Source organism: Parasteatoda tepidariorum, chromosome 5 (assembly GCF_982258835.1).
Source record: "Parasteatoda tepidariorum strain Cologne lab strain chromosome 5, Ptep-v5.0, whole genome shotgun sequence".
Taxonomy (NCBI): Eukaryota; Metazoa; Arthropoda; class Arachnida; order Araneae; family Theridiidae; genus Parasteatoda; species Parasteatoda tepidariorum.
The window spans coordinates 72,752,252-72,771,216 of record NC_141759.1 but is presented as its reverse complement, the minus strand read 5'-3'; the positions used below and the strand labels follow the sequence as shown (position 1 = coordinate 72,771,216).

Sequence of the window (18,965 nt, the reverse complement as noted above, 5' to 3'; positions counted from 1 at the left end):
ACAGGTTATGTTTTCTTACAATAGCGTTATTAATAATTAGCGTTATCAATAATTCTTCAAAATAGCGTTCAAATAAAAATAAAGCATGGTATTAAAATGTTACGTTATTTTTTGTGATTGGTTCATTAATAAATAATTTCTATTTATTCGCAAACACAATTTCTTGAAAAAAAAATTTAAAATTAAATCTATTATGTCCAAAAAGTAGATCATTTTATAAAATATAAATTATTGCTTTTAATAAAATATAAATACAGACTATTTGTAAAGTGATCCTATCAATAAAAAGGCGTTATTTTCTTTTTTATTTCTCTACTAAAAGGAATTAATGAGTTATTTTTATTCATCATGGCTAGTCGAGGAGGAGAAAAAGAGAATATCGAATTACACTGTTTAGGTTAATGTAATTTTCGTTCTCCCACCACATTCACGCGTAATCCATCGCCAATTCCACCTGCAATCGCCAAGTTTATTATCTACGGTATGTTTTGTCAATACGCCTCCGGACACGCCAAAATAATTTTTAAAAAAAACAGTAATTTAACTGCAAACTAAATTTTACAAACATTTGACTATTTTTGCTTGCTTTATAAAAGCTATAGCATGACATTACTACTGTAAAGTGGTCGTCGTCTTTGCTTTATCAAGGCGTTTAGGCCCCGAAGGGGCCTTTTACCTTTCCATATGAAATGAAATCATGAAATACTAAAATCATGAGTTGGGTACAAGATACAGGGAGAGAACGAAATAATAATTAAAAAAAAAAAAAAGCTTTTAAGATTTAGATTTTTAAGATTTGGGTTGATCTGATTGGTCTAGGTGTGATCATTGGGGGCGGGGATATTACTATTGTAAAGTGGTGAATTATATAAGCCTACGAATTATTTAGAAATAGTGGTGGATAAAAATCTACCAAATAGAATTTATTAAACCAGGAATCACAATTGATAAACTACCACTTTAAAATATATATTTGCTGTCCGGAGCAAGTTGGCATCGCTGCAGGTATGTAAATTGAAGTCTGCTGTAGCTTCTGATTTTCTTGCCCGCTGTTCATTTACAGGGAGGGCTAGTTTACTCCCTTGAAGAAACTCTCGCAGCTCCAAACCTCCGATTTTCGCCTGTGACGTCACGGTGGCGCAAAGCTTGAGTTTTTACTTCAAGAACGAAGCGCTCGGTCTAACTAGCTTTAACTAATATTGGAGCATTCCTTTCTGTAACATATTCCAAGACATTCTTTGTTTCCTATAATGATTTTCCTCAGTTTTGGGAAGTGAATTACAAAAATTTAAAATTATTTATGAAATGCCAGTTTGTGCGATTGTAGCTTACAAAAATTCAGATAGAAACACAAACGGAAAAATTATAATTTTACCCGTGCTTCCTAAAGTAAATGAACAACTATGTAAAGAATGGCTTCAACATTGCTAACGAAATGACCCAGTTAATATTAAATATGAACGGATATGCAGTAAGCATTTCTTAAAACAAGATTATGAAGATGATATGAGAAATCGTTTGCAGATTGCCGATTAGAATGATTTTAAAACTGCTATAACTCTATCAAGTGCTCGCTTATCTAAGGGAGGACTAATTGTTCCGTCAGCAGCATGGATGGAAGTGTGTCAGGAATTTGAGAACATTTTTCAAAGTGTGCATGGGACAGAAAATCAAAAAGTGTCATCAAAGAATTTATAAGTGAATTAGAGGGACGATATCCCGCAGTGAATAAAACAGCAATACGCTTATTTTGCATTTCAGAACTTTAATAAGAATTCGCCATCTAAATTGAAACCTCCCAGCTACTTCAAAAAAAAAAAAAAAAAAAAAAAAAAAAGGCAGACGAAAAAATTAAAAAATGAATAAGTCAAAGAAAAGAAAATCTTAAATGAAAAGTATAGATAATTAATAGTCAAAATTCTCCTAATTTCATACAGTAGTTTTTAATGTAGTTATTCTAAAGATTTACATATCTGCCAACTTTTAATTCCTTTCATTATGATTTTTCCCAGTGGTATTAAATTGGAATTAAAATTTCAGTTTTAAACAAAAAAAATATGTTGTATTTCAAATAGCTGAAGCTGACAGTCGTAGCAGCAACACATGTTAATATATATGCTAAATTGTTTTAAAAATAGTGGTGATCAAAATCATTTAAAAAATTAAGTTTACAAAAGAAAAAATAGTATATATTTGCCACCACTTTAAATATAAAAATAAAATTTTACGCCAAATGCGTAAAAGTTGGCAGGTAAGTACTTATTATTTTTTTAAGTTATAATATTACTTTTTTGAATATAATTATATTCTTTTAAATTTAAATATCTATAAACAATTGTAAAATTTCTAATATTTTTATCAACCTAAATTATTATTTTGTTAGAATAATTAGCGTTTAAGGTTGTTGTTTCCTAATGATTAAGCATAAACAAATTGCCATTAACAGCATATTTTAAAATCAAGATTCCAAACTTAACCTAACTTTACAAATTATTGTTATCGAACAATATGTAGAGTCCGCGAAGCCTTTCTTTTTTTTTGGCCCTCAAACTAAAATATATTAGTTGTCTTTTTTTTTTTTTACTGACAATTTTCGTAAGAAATCTATATGGGTTGAAAGTACTTTTTTTCGTTTAAAGAAAAATTGATTTCTTCGTTTCTGGGAAATTTAACACACCAACGGTGCAACAAAAATTCATTTCTCAAGTAAAAATCTACTTCTTATTTTAATTTGTAATTCAATACGTTTGTTTTGTACAACTTGGTAAAAATCTGACAGTAATATTTAATGTTCCTTCAAACATAAAAGAATCTTGCTTAAAATTTTGATAAAGTTGCGGCAGCCATTTGACTGGTGTTTTTGATTGCGGCCCCCGGCGTCATGTAAGTTGGAAAACCCTGTGCTATATGTGCTATATCATTATCGTCGTCGCTAATAAGGCGCCTGATGTTTACCGCCTTTTTCTCATCCATATTGTAAATTTTTATGTAAAGGTTGTACATTTTAGAGACTGAAATGCAAATTGTAGTAAAAATTTGAATTAAATATTTTGTATTCTAGATATAATGAACAGCCATTGGTTAGAGATTTATGACTTTTTTTTCAAGTTTTCAAAAGTAAAAATTTCATTAAATCTTGAGGCATCACAATTTATGGCTTTTTCTAAAAATTTGCAATCACTCATTGCGATAGGATGATCTAAATAATCAGTGCTGAGATCGCAAGATTCTTAATACGGAAAAACCATCTTGGTCGTGTTATTTTTCGGAGAATTTTATTTTGATAACTTTTGAGCTTTTGCATGAGTGATGTGGAAAAAGTTGAATACGTATTGCAGTTACGTCCTTAAAATTCAGGATAATGCATTTGAAATGAAAAGTGATTACTAGTATTTGAAGAAAATTATTATATTTTTGCCAAAATAGCTACTCATTTTATCTGCGGGTTGTTGTAAAATCATTTTATTCCATATTTTTTTAATTGGGTATACTATAGCCTACGTCACAGGTTGTGTTATTCCTACTAAATTTAACCCATGAACGGCATTTTCTGCGAGCCTAACTTCAAGCCACAAATAAACAAACGAAGTGTTTGATCGTTTAACTAGCTGCTCGCCAGATTTTTTGCATTATAAAGAAAAGTAATTGATATTCGATTTTTGATTAATAATTGATTTATGTGGATAGTGGCATTTATGTGGATAGTGGCATAGAATTTAGCATTGCGTCGTTATTCCTACTAAGTGGAAGTAGTTGTGTTTTTTTTATATTATACCCAATTGACAAAATAAAAACTTTCACTTTTTTTATTTATAAATTATTTAACACTGTTTACTTTAAACAAGATGGCGTGCTAAAGTCGAACTAAGTTATTCCCCATAAGTAAGAATGTTAATTAATGCGAAATTAATTAAATACAACGCCGTATCACTCATCGAATTGTTAAATTATAATTTTTTCTTGGCTAAGTCTTTTTCTTAACTTAGATTTATTATTTTGTATGTATTTTAATGTAACCGTGATTATTTTCATTTTGTGTATCTGGCAACTCCGTTGAATAGTTAGTTTGTTTATGTACCAGTCTTGAAAGAATATAGAATGTGACACTTGATGGGCTTGTTCTACTTGAAATAGAATGGAAAGAACAATTGCTAACGTAAGCAAGCACTACGTTTCAACAACCAATCAGGATCGAGATCCCACACTACGTCACTAGCAAGTATTCCGTTACATTGCTAACTGTAAGTAGGCAATTTTTACCGTGTCTAATAATAGTCGGATTGTTTACATAGATATATTTAAATTAATTAAATTAAGATAAAAATATCATTTCAAATTAAATTTATTAAATAAAATATCATATAATTAATTTTTACTGTAACTAATTTAAATATTTAAAAAAAAAATCTTCCCTCAAACATGGGGAAAATGTTCAGCTTTGTTCAACACGTTTAAAAGTCTTAAATTAAAAAATCGTCAGTTCTAACTAATTATCATACTTCATCAGGCTCTTAAACAACGAAATTTGCCTTTAAATCTATGAAAATCCATCAGTTCAATCATAAGTCATCCAGGGTATCTCGAATATAGTTATATTTTGTTATAAATTTTTGCTTTTTCATTAAAGAAGAATTCAATTTTATCGAAACATTTTTTTTTAATATTTAAAATGATAGTTAAAGAGCAATAGATGTTTTGAATTTCCTTTTTTTTAAAAAAAAAAATATATTTAGAACACTTAATGTATTAAAACATTTCTATCTAGACTTTTTTGTACATGATTTAAAATTTTTCAGCTATTTCATGTTAGTCAAAATCTTTTCCAATCACATTGATTAAATTAGAAAATAATAAATATTATTATATGCGTTTTACTACCGCTAGTAAATATCTTCAGGTTAAATCGGAAAATTCGACGGCTATGTCATATTAAAAATAAAAAGAATTTAGTACAGTTTGTAATTTGACCTGAGAAATTTATTCTTCAAAAATCTAGAATTTCGCAGGGAAGAGTGACGTAGATAATTATCCTCTCTGCGTAATATCGTAGGAAGTAGAGGAAAAGCGAATGAATAATTGCCTTTTAACATCGCTTCATTTGACACATCATAGACAGGCAAAGATTAAATGACTACATAACATTACTTCTGAAACTTCTCGTTTTATTTCTGTCAGATCACTAAACACGCAATTTTGGATCGGAGAAGAAGACACAAATACCAACGTAGAAGTTCTTGCACTTCGCAATGTCTAAAGCGGTAGCGAAATAACAATAAAACTAATATTCATTTGTTTGATTTTGACAGCATTAAATAATTTAACAAGACTCACAGGTCTCATATATTTTTTAAAGTGATCGTTAAAATCATTAACTTATTAAACAAAAACAATTGTAAATTTAATACCACTTTAAATATTAAAAAATATATATAATCTATTTAAATAAACTTTGTTTAATAAATATTGTGAGTATTTTTAGCGCCAAATTTATTTTCTGCTTTCTTCACTCTTCGGGTAAATATGTACTAGTGGTATTTAGCCCTTTTGAAGGCCGAGGTAAGTATACTCACCACCACGTTTTACCACATAAAATTTAGGTTTTCTTGAAGTGAGTTTGAATAAAATTGGTAACCATTTGTAACTTTTAAAAAACGTATAAAAGTTATAAAATTCCTTTCGAAGTTTGTAGCATTTAAGGAATTTATTTTATAAATAAATAAAAATCAGTAAGTTCCTAATAGGTCATGTTAAATATATTTACCACCAAAAAAATGGCATTTTTATAAACTAAATGAGTTTTTTTTTTTTTAATGTCAATTACTGTTCTTAAAACAATTTCAATTCCAAAAATACTTTAATTTACCTTTACTAGAAATAAAGGGTTAAGTCGATGTTATAATGTATAATTGTTTTGTTAATAATAAATTGATAAAAACTTATTTAGTACACCACTACTTGTAAGTTATTCAAAAATTCATATAAAACGCTTTTTTTTAAATTTTATTTTCGTATTATATTATATTTAACCCAGACCTTCCTTAGTAATATCGATCATCATAATCGTCATGATTATTTATTTTATATTGTTTATGATTATATTGTCATTTAATTATACACCATGCCACTCAACATTTCTTGATTGTCCATGTCACACGAACCCCCTCTCGATTTTTTTCTGCTGAGCACCCCCTCTTCTCCCATCTCCATTCCTCCTCACTACTCCTCATCATCGATTTATTACTACAGGTGAATCGGTTAATGCCGCTTCGCTGCAGCGCACCGAGATTTATGTGATTTCTACCATTTTATTTTCGTGGTAAAGCTTGTAAATTGTTGACAAAAATCCCGAATGCTTTAATTTTTAGTTGTCTACCTATCTTTTAAAATACTTTGCAAAATACGTAGTATCTGGCAGATATACTTCATATTTGTTTACTTAATTTTTAGAAAAAGAAAGAGCAAGAATAAAAATGTAAATATCCTTTATATTAGAACTACTGGAAAGTCCTGTCAGCGATAGTACACTCTTCCCTTTCCAGAAATGGTAATGGTTCTTTTATAAAAGAAAGTAGTAGGGTATTTAATCTTAAGCTCAATGATTATGTTCTAACTTTAAAAGACACTGCAAGTACAGCGCAAAAGAGCCTGTGCATCCGACAAAACTAAGTGGTGCATCATCTGAGTAAATTGAGTAATATCCTACATAATTAAGGGTAAATGTCCTACCACTTTTTTTAATATAAAGGCATCTTTGTATAAATTTGAGCGTATTCCTTCGCTGGTAGAATTTTGCGGTAAATCTAAAGTTTCGAAATTAATATTACTGAATTAGAAGTGATTAAAAAATTCAGAAATATACAAAGTGGCAATAACAGTCATCATGTTTCAAGTGCTCAAAAATATACGCCCATTTTTAAGACTTGCTAGGCTTAAATGAGAAGAAAAAAAAACAAAATTTATTTTAGATATGAAACGTAGAATGGAAAAAATTAAGGTGAGGAACAAGATTAGAAAAACCACAGTAGCCGAGAGAAGAAAAAAAAAGATGGAAAACAGAACAGGAAAAACCACAATAGCTGAGAGGGCAAATCAGGGTAAAATGCATATCCACGCGCTATGAAGAATTGGTAAAAAACAAATATCGCTTCCACGGGAATCAGCATTCGTGTGAAAAAAACAAGATTCCAGGGTACGAAGATGAGCTGATGTGACTTATTCTTATTCTCAAAATTGAATTAATGCCCAAGATTCCAATAAATAATTAGAAACGTGTGTTGCGTTCTTTTAGTTCTTCAATAAATAAATAAGTAAATAAAAAATAAGAGACAAAGATTAAAGGATTATCAATCTTCTGTCATCTTCAGAGTTTCTCTAGGCGATGCTGGATGAACAAAACCAGGAACAAGCAAATAATTGCATTATATTGCAGAAAATAAATATGCAGATAGTTAACTTACTAGAAAGAAGAAGAAAAAGAATCCAGAAGGAAATATTTTAATTAATATTTTATCTTTTCCGGAAAAGTAGTAACTCTACACGATAAATCAGGAATATTCTTTTTAAGAAAAAATTATATACTCGGAAGTTTCTATTTTGTTAGTAAACAAATCATAAAGCACTTTTATCATCAATTCAAAAAAAATAATAAAATAAAATAGAAAAAACTATCTTGATTTATGTTAACAGTTAAGACGCTTTTCATTTAAACACACTGTTGTATTCTAGCTTATAACAAACAGCAGAACCAATATAATGTGTTTAAATTTTCTTTTATCTATTAATTAAAGCAAGATAAACATTCTTTTTTTTGTCTAAATATTATAGATAGCTCATCAGATCAGATTAGAATGATTTCTAAGTCAATGGCATAGGAAGCTTTTAAAATGAAACAGATAATACAGCAATGTTTTCCTTTGCTTTTCTCTTACAAAGTCAATGGCACAATAAAAAAGAATGATATTAACAAGATAATATAGTTCTCTTTTTGTTTACTTTCCTTTTTAATATTCTATCTGATAAAAACAAATGATGAAAGACTTGTGCGATAAAAATAGATGCAACAACTTATCTCCTCATAGACATGAATCTCCTGTTTTCTGCTCTTTGACTTTGATCAGTAGTTTCACAATTGATTAACCGATGCAGCATTACGTACATAGTCAGGTCATATAATGTAGTACAAAAGCGCTTCAACCGGACATTTATTAGACCGGACAGACTAAAAGCGCTTTGAACGGACTTATCCGGTAATCAAGGTTGTTTCGATTTGGTAAATTTCTTAAAGTGGTTGCTGCAGAAACTATTTTCGGAGAATTGTTATAAATTAAACACAATAAGTTACAAATTTTTTATTTAAAAGCTTTAATAATTTATAGATTTATTTTATAAAATTTTAATTAATTAAATATTTTATACACAATATTTATAAAAATAATTATAATCATCAATTAATTAAAATTTTTTTAATAAATATAAAATTAAATTAAATTTAAAAAAATAAATAAAAATTTAACAAAATTTTATTTTGAGAAATTATAAAATTTTAAATAAATTATCGTAACTAAACAGGAGTGCCAGGATGGGAGGTAGGTCACTTAAGGTCGCTGTGACCTCCCAAAGATTTTCATTATTCGGCAAATTTTGTCTGGCTATTCAGTATGTACAAAAATTGGATTTATTGAAAAACTAATTAACTTAAAATTGTAATTTTTTTGCAGTTTTATACTCTTATTGCAGAAATTTTTTTAAAATTATTATTACATCATTTGAACACAACGAATGTGTCAAAAAATATGCTTATTTTAATGAGAGGAATATTCTATTTCTGTTTAGTATTCGACAAGATTTGTCACCAAATTAGTTGTAATTCGGTTCATGAAAAAGTGAAAAATAATGTCTTCGTCTTAGCAGTGAATTATTTTTTTCTTCCATTTATTTATCGATTGGTTCATTAATTATTTTATTTATTAACTGGAATAATTAAACATAAAACTATTAAATAAGTAATCTATTTATGAAAAAACTAGCATGTCATAAAAATATTAACGACCAAATAACTTAATTTTCCTTTTTTTATTGAAGCAATTTAATTTCTTATACATATTTCATTCTACAAGGATAACGGCATTTTGTCTTACTTCTTTCGAATTTGACCAAAAAAAATGTATTTTAAATGCTTTAAAAAAAATTTATATTCAATATTTGATCACATTTGCTGAATTAAATATTAGTTTGTCCTTTTTTTGAATAATAAATAAATTAAATGGTTTAAATAAAAATAATTTCACTTTGGTTATAGTATATCTATTTCTTCAGCTGCTTGCAAACTTGATTTTATTATAGAATGGGCTTCTAAAATATGCTTGTTTGTTGATTTCATATTAGAAAGATCAACTTATTTTTTAGCTGCGTGCGCTTGCATTTTTTTGTGAAGTTTTTTTTACAGTGATAATGAAATAAAAATCGCAACAATGTGAGCAGAAATTTAATTTCATCGACGCATGTTAATTGATTTCCCTAAAGCATACGTCGGATGGGGCATAATTTGAAATAGTTAAAGTTTTTTTAATGCTAATTTTCACTTACATCCTGACTGTAAACGATTTCACCTTGAAATTCATTTTTATCCTGACGTTTGAACTTTAGTGCTATTTTCTCCAATTTATTGATTAGACAGTACATAATTATCAATTTCATTTTAATATTTGAAAAACCATCGCTGTAAGAGATTTCATATGTAAATACTATTCACGTTATTTTTGTCTTTGGAAGTTAGAGTTACTTTCTTCCATTTCCATCTCTCGAGGAAAAAAAAGGTAAGTATTTCAGCTTGAACGATCTCCAAATCAGAAGCTTTAAAAGAAATAAGGAAATAAAACGCATCAACAAATTCTACGTTTTACCTTAATGCGTAAATAAATTCGAAATATTATGTCAGGAGAATGAATTTACATTACATAAGATACGATATTCAAATTAAATTACGTTAGAATTTCTCACTAAGAGAAGGTTATTTACTAAGGAACTTTTGAATATATTCAACCTCAGCGGACCTTGAAGAAATGATTCCAAGAATGAAAATCGTTATAATACCATTTTGTTTGATTAAAAAAAGTCATCTGACCGAAACATGCAAACGATTTTTAATTTTAAATATGAGTTTCTGAATCAGATATGTATAGAAATGTAGTTTAAAACAGGATTTAAAATGCAATTGTTTTTATGAGATTAAAATGCACTAATAATTAAGGTTTCCAAGAACAGAATACCCTAAAAAGCATATCACTTACCAGATCTATATTTCCATTTTTATAAGAAGGTCAGTGGCCTTTTTATAAATATTTGACAGTTCTGTTCACACCCTGATTAGTTTGCCATCCCGGAGAATAATATAAAATATTAAGAAATTTATCAAATTTTCTTTTCTTGTCAAGAGGAATAATTATTCTTAGCTACCATTTCTCAATAACAGATTAAAATATCGAGCAATGAAGCAATTTTCAAGAAAAAAAAGTTACTAATGAGAGAAAAGTGGTCTATAAATTCAGGACAGGATATTTTAAATTCCCTGAGGAATTTTCTTACTTTACTTTATTTACAAAAATTGGACACCTGGGGTGTGCAGAAAGCCCATATCCCATACATCATGTAATATTATAGAAATTTAAAATAAAAAACAGTTTGAGTTCATTAGTCTATACTCTCTGGGTGGCTGTTACTACAGAGATGCCAACTTGCTCCGGACAGCAAATATATATTTTTAAAGTGGTAGTTTATCAATTGTGATTCTTGGTTTAATAAATTCAATTTAGTAGATTTTTATCCATCTTTATTTCTAAATAATTCGTAGGCTTATATGATTCACCACTTTGTTGTAATTAAGTCATGCTATAACTTATTTGACAAATTTACTTTGTAGTTATTTACCGTTTTTTTAAATTATTTTGGCCTGTCCGGAGCAGTTGACCTCTCTGTTACTACTTAAAGAATTATTGGAAAAAATTTTATATCTATTTTAAAGTTTTTCAAAAAAATACTGGTAGCTACAAATAATTTCCTTTTTTTCAAGAAAATGAGAATAACATATGAAAAAAACGTTATAATAAAAATTTAGTTTTACTTCACTAGTGGTTCGTACTCTGTGTGAATTTTAGTGGATTAACGGTTTTGGGAAAAGTTGAAGCCTTGATATTTTGTTTTTGCTTCTTAACTTTTATAATGGAATAAAAAAAGGAATAGGATAATTTTGCAGATTTTCTTCTCGAGAAAAAAATGTTTAAGAGGAAATAAGTATCAAAATGATGGTACTTACATTTATTCCATGAGCATTGGTCACTTGAAGATTATAGATTCACTTCCACAGAGCTAAGAATCACTTAGAAACGGTAATGAAATATCCATTTATAGGAATCATTTTTCGTTTCTCTTTAAACGAAGTACATAACACTTATATCATAAATAGTAGATTTTCCCATAAATTACAATAGGTTATTTCCCAGGCAGAGAAAATCAGTAAAAGAGTAATATTTTTGTCAAGTTCAGCAAACGTGGAAAAAAAAAAATATTGACGTGACCAATGGGTAGCCTTTATCTTCAATGTCACGTGATTGAACTTTGTTCCTCTTTTTTTTTCCACATAAATTATCATCATGTCCGTCCAAAAATATTTTATGCCTGTTCGTTTATCTATAAGTCTTTTACATGAACTTGAAGACATCGGTTGTCACCGAAATTTCTCTTGATGCGATAAGAAAGGTCTAGACATGCATAGTTTAATATTTCATGAATGAAGATGTTCTGAATTAAAATGATCATAGTTTTACGGTGGGAAAAATATAGTTTGAATTTTTATGTGTACCAATAATTATTATTTACTCTCAATTACCCTGTTCATTTATTCAGAGAGCGAAATTTTTACTATGAAATTAATTTAAAAAAATGCTTTATTTGTTATTTGTGTGCGATGTGTATTTTTGTCAATCATCATTAGCAAATCTCAGCAATATTAGAAGTTATGACGTTTTGTTATGAAAATGGCCCTAGGTAGTTTATGGTGGGAAAAATATTATTAGAATTTCAATTTTTTTTTCCAGTAATTAATATTTATTTTTATTTATACGCATCATGTTTTTTTAAAGAAAAATTTATTTAGAAAATTCGCAATTAAGAAATAGCGTTATAATTTTTGTAAGTAAGATGCATATACTGGTCTTAATACTGGTATATATTGCATATTGGTGTCCATTGTATTTAGATAAAAATTATTCGATATGTCAAATATTTCTAATATTCTTGAGCAGTGGTTACCAAAAGGTGTTTCGCGGATGCGTCACATGGGTTCTGAAAATAAAAACTTTTTTTTTCTTTTTTTTAATCAGTTAAGATTTTTGAAGTCGGTAAATATTTAATTTTATGATCTATTATTTATCTTATTATTTATTATTATCTATGTATAATTCATTATCCATTATTTAGGCAATTTATAATTAATTATTTATTGAACCAGTGAGCCCCACCCCCTGCTTGCTTACGCTCCCCAAACCCTGAAGATTGCTGTGTAGCCTTATATAGTTTGCTTTGCAAACCATGCTCGCTTCGATCGGTAAACTAAACATATTTGAAATGTGTTCTTATGTAAACTCTTAAAAATTTAAATAATTCATTATAACCTTTAAAGCTAATTCCTCTTTAAAAAATTAGAATTTTTAATCAATAATAAGTTATGAAATTAAAATAATTAAATTGAAATAAATGACATGCAGCAGAAACAAAACAATAAAAAAATAGTGCGTGGAGTCCCTCCGCGCGGAAGAAGTGAAACTTCGTAATGTGGAAATGAAAATAGGAAGGGGTAGAAATTGATTTTTAGTGAAATCATATTGTTTCTTTAAGACAAACTTTATTAACATTGCTTACAATTCACAATTGATCGCATCTTTTAATTATCATTTTCGAGTGGAGAAATATCCAAATCTATAACATTTGCAATGGGATTATGATAACTAAAGTAAGATACGAAATGTTTGAGTTCTATTCTTTCAATATTTCTTGCAAAAACTGCATCAATGGTAGTCCCCCGAGAAATTCACATTAAAATCTCCTGCAAGGATCACAGGCCGCTCGTTGCCCTGGTAGCGTTAAACGTTTAACGCAACCTTGTTGGAAGTCGCATTAGAAGTTTCACTTCAATTATGCTCTTTTAATAAACAATCACTATTGAAGATTCATAACTTCGTTAAAAACACAATTATTTCAACACTTTGAAGTATCACTATAAAGCTGTTCAAATGATTACGTATTAGGAAGTCAAATTGAAATCAATTGAAAATATATATCAAATCATGTTTTATCTTTATTTTTAATTTAAGTCTACAATCAATATTTCTAATGTTATGTAAAAACGTCCATTTGTCATATTGAATTTTTTCATTGTTTTATTATTTCACAAGCAAACGACTTGATTTTTTTATGGCTACCACGATGTTTGCCAAATCAATGTATTTTACCTTACTGAATGTAATTTAATGATGAATGGGATAGGGGCCGCTTCGTGGCCTAGGTGCCCAGTTTGTTTAAATAAAGTAAAGTAAAAGTCAATTGAAAATAGGAAACTTTATAGAAAAACTTGCAAAAACTAAATATTATTATGATTTTTTTAAAAAAAAACAATTGGGTATACTATAGCCTACGTCACAGATCGTGTTATTCCTACTAAATTTAACTAGTAAACAGCATTTTCTGCGAACCTGATTTCTAGCAACAAGTAAAAGCATCAAACGAAGTGTCTTGTTGAAAGTCGCTACTCGCCAGGTTGGAATTGTATTAGTCTAGTTCCTTTGGAAATAATTTATACTGTTGTTTTACCGAAGTTTATGAATTTAGTAAGCATATTTAAAACTCAGTTTATTAATTAAACTAAAATGTAAATGTTATTTCTAGTAAGTGGAAGTAGTTGTGCTTTTTTCATATTATACCCAATTACTTTTCTTTGATACAACTCTTTATTTGCTAATATGAACTAATCTCTTTCAACCTTTCAATTCTTCCTATTTTATAGCTCAGTTTGTTTCAGGTTTTTGTTGTTCAGACGCGAAAAAAATTTTCATTCAGAAGTTTGTAAATATGTCTATTTCCGCCTTCCGGCTTATGACAGATCACACGCTTGGACGCAAAAAAGAAATGATTACCATCTTTGACGCCATGTAAGAGAAATATGTATATATAGATAGATTAAAATTTTTAAGTTAGCAATTTTAGTAAAATGCAAATAAATAAAATGGCAAAAATTTTAAATATATATATATATTAAATATATTATACATAAAATATGAACAGTTCATTTCCATTTTCTTTGCAGCGAACAAGGACTATATCATCTTATTTTGTCATATTATTTTTCATCTTATTTTATTCATTCTCAGTTTATACATCCGAAAGAAGAAGAAAAAAAAACAATATCAGAACAAAACTAGATCGAAATTAATTGCCCGACGTTTGAAATTAACTGCTGCCTGATATAAAGACTCTAAAACATAGATAAAATTATAAAATTTCAGAAAATATTTTTAAAATAATTAGCATTTTCAAAATAACCAATAAAAAATAATATTTTCAAATAATTAGTATTCTCAAAATATCTATGAACGCTAATGAAATTTATCTATTAAGTCGGGGTTCCATCGAAAGAAGGTCGAATATTTAGTGTTCCATAGCTGACAAAAATTTGGGAAACACTGTTCCTCTCGTTCGCTGCTCTTGTTCATAACCTCTTGTTCGCTGTAGAGCCCCTGAATTAGACAGGCCGAATTATCATTTATTGTTGGAGCAAAGAGCTAACATAAGCACATCGAATAAATATTTTCAAGTGGTAGTTTATTAATTGTAATTCTTGGGTTCGATTTAGTAGATTTTAATCCACCACTATTTCTAAACAATGCGTAGGCTTATATAATTCACCACTTTACAGTAGTTATAACATGCCTTACATTCTTAAAAGCAAGCAAATATTGTCAACTATTTGCAAAATTTACTTTGTAGTTATTTACCGTTTTTTAAATTAGTTTAGCTTGTTCGCAGCAGTTGGCTTCTCAGTAATAACATAAGGAATACTAAAATTACGTTAACTTGTGAACTTTTTTTGCTCCAATATTGCTTGATAGGTCAGCTCTGATAGTATAGGAGCCTTAGTTCGCTGCTTCTTACTAACTCCCATAATAGTTGCGCAATCAATTTTGTGTAAAGATACATAACAGTTTTTTATCTTTTCATGTTGAAAACAATTTTAATGACTTTGAGACTTCGTGCGTGAAGCTCTCCGTTATGCTTTCGTTTATCTGTTATTCTAAAAACATACGGTTAATGGTTTCGTCAAGGATCATGTTTATTTCTTTATTATTATTATTTAATAGGAAAGATAGTTAGGTACATAATTCATATGGGTATATATTAAACAAGAAAGATTTCGAATTTGTATAAAAGTTCTTTACAGGAGCTTTTATTATTTTATAGCAGTGTTTCCCAAAGTGTGGTACGCGTAGCCCCAGGGGTACGGGAGTAGTTTAGCTGGGGTACGCGTTCTTATGCGAAATATCTTGCAACATACGAAAATTTCAAAATTTTTTATTTAAAAACAAAACTAGCCATGAAAATTTGCGATTACGTATTTTTCTATTGGCTATTTTTCGCAGAGTTAACAGTTAATAATTAGTGGTGTCAACAGCCAGTTGTGATTTTTAACTTTTGTGCATTTTTTGTAGTAAAAAATACATAAATTTTTTTTATTAGGGGGACACAGTGTTACGAAAAATTTAGAAAGGGTACACAAAATTCATAAGTTTGGGAAACACTGTTTTATAGGAATCAGTTTACATTTTCTAGCCTTTACATTATTTACCTTTACTATTGTATAAAAATATAGAAAATAAGTAAAGCTCTTAAACTATTTGTTTATTGCAGGAACGCTCAATGAATGAGTAAGATTAACTATTGAAACAAGCATTAATTGCAAATTCTATTTCTATTGCAATAAAAATTTAATACATCAATATCGAATAGGAATAAAATTTAATTTTATAATTATATAAAAAAAATATTATTTTAAAAGTAAAATTGACAATTTTAGTTGTAAATTGTTTACCGCTACATAGTTGATTAAGTTTTTGCAAACAACAATATTTTACCTCTCCCGAAAATAAGCTATATATGAAATGATTTTGCTACCACTTCTTTTTCCCTCTTTTCCAGGGTATTAAGAGCCTTCCTTTAAATGTTAATTCATAACCTCTTTAACCCATTAATACCTGACTCCAAAAAGTGATCTATCCATGAAAAGTACCAATATTAATGTGTTAGTTCATATCTGTTCTCACCAAGTCAATTTTGATAATGCACTATACCAGTGATTCTCAACCACTGTGCCGCGGCACTTTTGTGTGCCTCCAAATTCTTAAAATGGGCCGTCAAATGTTAGAAATGATACAATGAAAATTGTAATGCTTTATAATTAGGGTGACCAGACGTCCCCGATGTCCGGGGATTTTCCCCGGCGAGGACCTCGTGTCCCCGGTCGGTTTGCGTCCCCGGTTTTGTCCCCGGTTATAAAATTAAAAAATTTTGTGTAAAATATTTGATAAAAATATGTTATATGCAATTTTTATTTTCTCAAAAATTTTCATACAAATTAATGTAAGCATTGAAAATTAAATGTTAACTAGTTTTTAAGAACGCACTATAACTTATACTACAGAAATTTTGGAACACATAACTTTAATATCTAGTTATGTTTACATTTTTACTAGGCTGTACGCCAGACAAGTTTATATAAGAAACGAAGTTTAAAGCAAGACGTAACATGAATATTAGTTGCTGCTTTTAAAACAATTAATATCTTGGGTTACATAAACTGCCAATATTAGCTAATTTCCACTAAAAACAACAACAATTACTACATTTTCTTGTGCCCGAACAAAATGCGAAGCTATCGCTGTCAATGTTTTTTCTCCGTGGGCATTTCTTGAATTGAAGAAAGATTTACGATACTTCCAATCACAATCATGTAAAATTACTTCCTATTTTAGTGCGGTATTTTCAGTGGGACAGTGCTAAAGATTCAATTAATAATAAACTTGTATCACTAAACGAAATTAAAGGAGAAACTGTAAAGATTTTATCTTCAGAAATATTAAACGCACTATTCGAATTCCAATTGAAGGATAAAATGGCTGGTTTGTCTGCGGATAATACTAACACTAATTTTGGAGGATTGTTAAGAAGAGGAACAGAAAATGTTCATGCTAAACTTCAAACTGAGTTAGGAAGAGATATTTTTGGTTTTGGGTGTAATGCTCATATTATACATAATGGCGCAAAAACTGCTTTTGATTGTTTGCCTGTAGATATTGAAGTTATGGTATCTAAACTTTTTAGTTATTTTAAAATTTACACAGTCCGAATTGAAAGACTGAAAGAATTTTGTGAGTATGCTGACCAAGAATATCATAAAATTTTAGGACACATTCATGTTAGGTGGTTGACATTACTTCCTGCTGCAGAAAGAATTCTTAAAATTTATTTATCTCTTAAAGAATTTATGTTGTCTGAAAAAAAGTGCCCAAAAATCTTGAAGGATTATTTTGAGAGTGAAACAACCGAGTTATGGTTCTTTTTTGCGCAATCCCATGCAGCAATTTTTAATCAAAGCATCTTGAAAATTGAAAGCGATGACAAATGTGTTATTGAATCTGGAGCGGTTGTCAAGGATTTGATATTTAAATTGAAAGCACGAAAGAATGCCAAATTTGTTCCACTTGTAAAACCTGAATTGACTAAATTGATTGCTGAGAATATCATTACTGAAGATTCTTATTTAGAAACGTCGAAAGAATTCTATGAAGCTGCGATTTCATATTTAGAAGCTTGGAACGATAACAACGATGATATGTCTGATTTGAAGTGCCTTTTTTTAGATTGTAAGCCTTCACGGTCTGAATTCGACGAGGCAGTTCTGTCTCTCTCTTCAAAATGTGCCATTTTGAATGTTAATTCCGACGATTTATTTGACGAGTTTACTTATCTTGAAGGTTATTTGGATTCAAAAGACGATAAATGGTACCAATCCGTACACATAACAGACAAATGGCGCGAAATAAACAATTATTTTCAAAAAAACAATATACCATTTACAAATATCAAAAGAATTGTTGAGATTGCAATGTGCTGGTCAAGCATCAATGCGCCTGTAGAACGGGTATTTTCGCGCATAAATAACTATTGGACTAATGAAAAATCGCGAATGGATGTGAATACAGTGAAAACGGTTTTATCTGTACTGATTAATTTTGATTTTTCATGTGACATATTTTCTCAATTACTCGAAAAAAATCCTGAAATTTTAAAGAAGATTCATGTTTCAGAAAAGTACGGTGTTTAGAAATAGTATAATTTTAAAAGCAATACAATTGTTTTGTTAACAGATTTTAAAATTGTGTAAAAATGTTATGATCACGATTTTATACTATACGATTATAATTTATATACTAAATTATAAAAAAAATGTAAACGAAAAAAAAAAATATTTTTTAAGATAAAAAATTTCTTCAATTTTTTCTGTCGATAAAATTGGGGGGGGGGGGTAGAGATGAGTGTCCCCGGAATTGCCCGAAAAAATCTGGTCACCCTATTTATAATGCTTTTTTTTATTACGAGTGAAGTTTAAATTAAAGAAAAGCGTATACATATATATATATATATATATATATATATATATATATATATATATATATATATATATATATATATATATATATATATATATATATATATATATATACTTTTTATAGTTTTTCCAAATTTTCACAGCGTGAACATCTTTGTGGGAGAATGTCTTGTCTCTGACAATCTTAAAATAAGTTTAAATAAGAAGGAAGTGCTTAAATTGTCTTTGACACACAATTTTAAAAAATGTTGAA

At 28.7% G+C, this 18,965-nt stretch overlaps 1 protein-coding gene across 2 annotated transcripts in view; it reads right to left on the bottom strand.

Moving 5' to 3' along the window:
- LOC107449242 (metal cation symporter ZIP14) overlaps positions 1 to 18,965 on the bottom strand; it is a 59,374-nt gene that overhangs the window by 38,217 nt on the left and 2,192 nt on the right. Inside the window, exon 1 of one of the 2 annotated variants that reach the window (XM_071184768.2) lies at positions 11,312 to 11,519. The exons of the other annotated variant lie outside the window; for it this stretch is intronic. The gene's annotated coding sequence lies outside the window, so the exon portion shown is untranslated. Of the gene's footprint in view, positions 1 to 11,311; positions 11,520 to 18,965 lie in introns of those variants that run through there. 2 annotated transcript variants of the gene reach the window in all.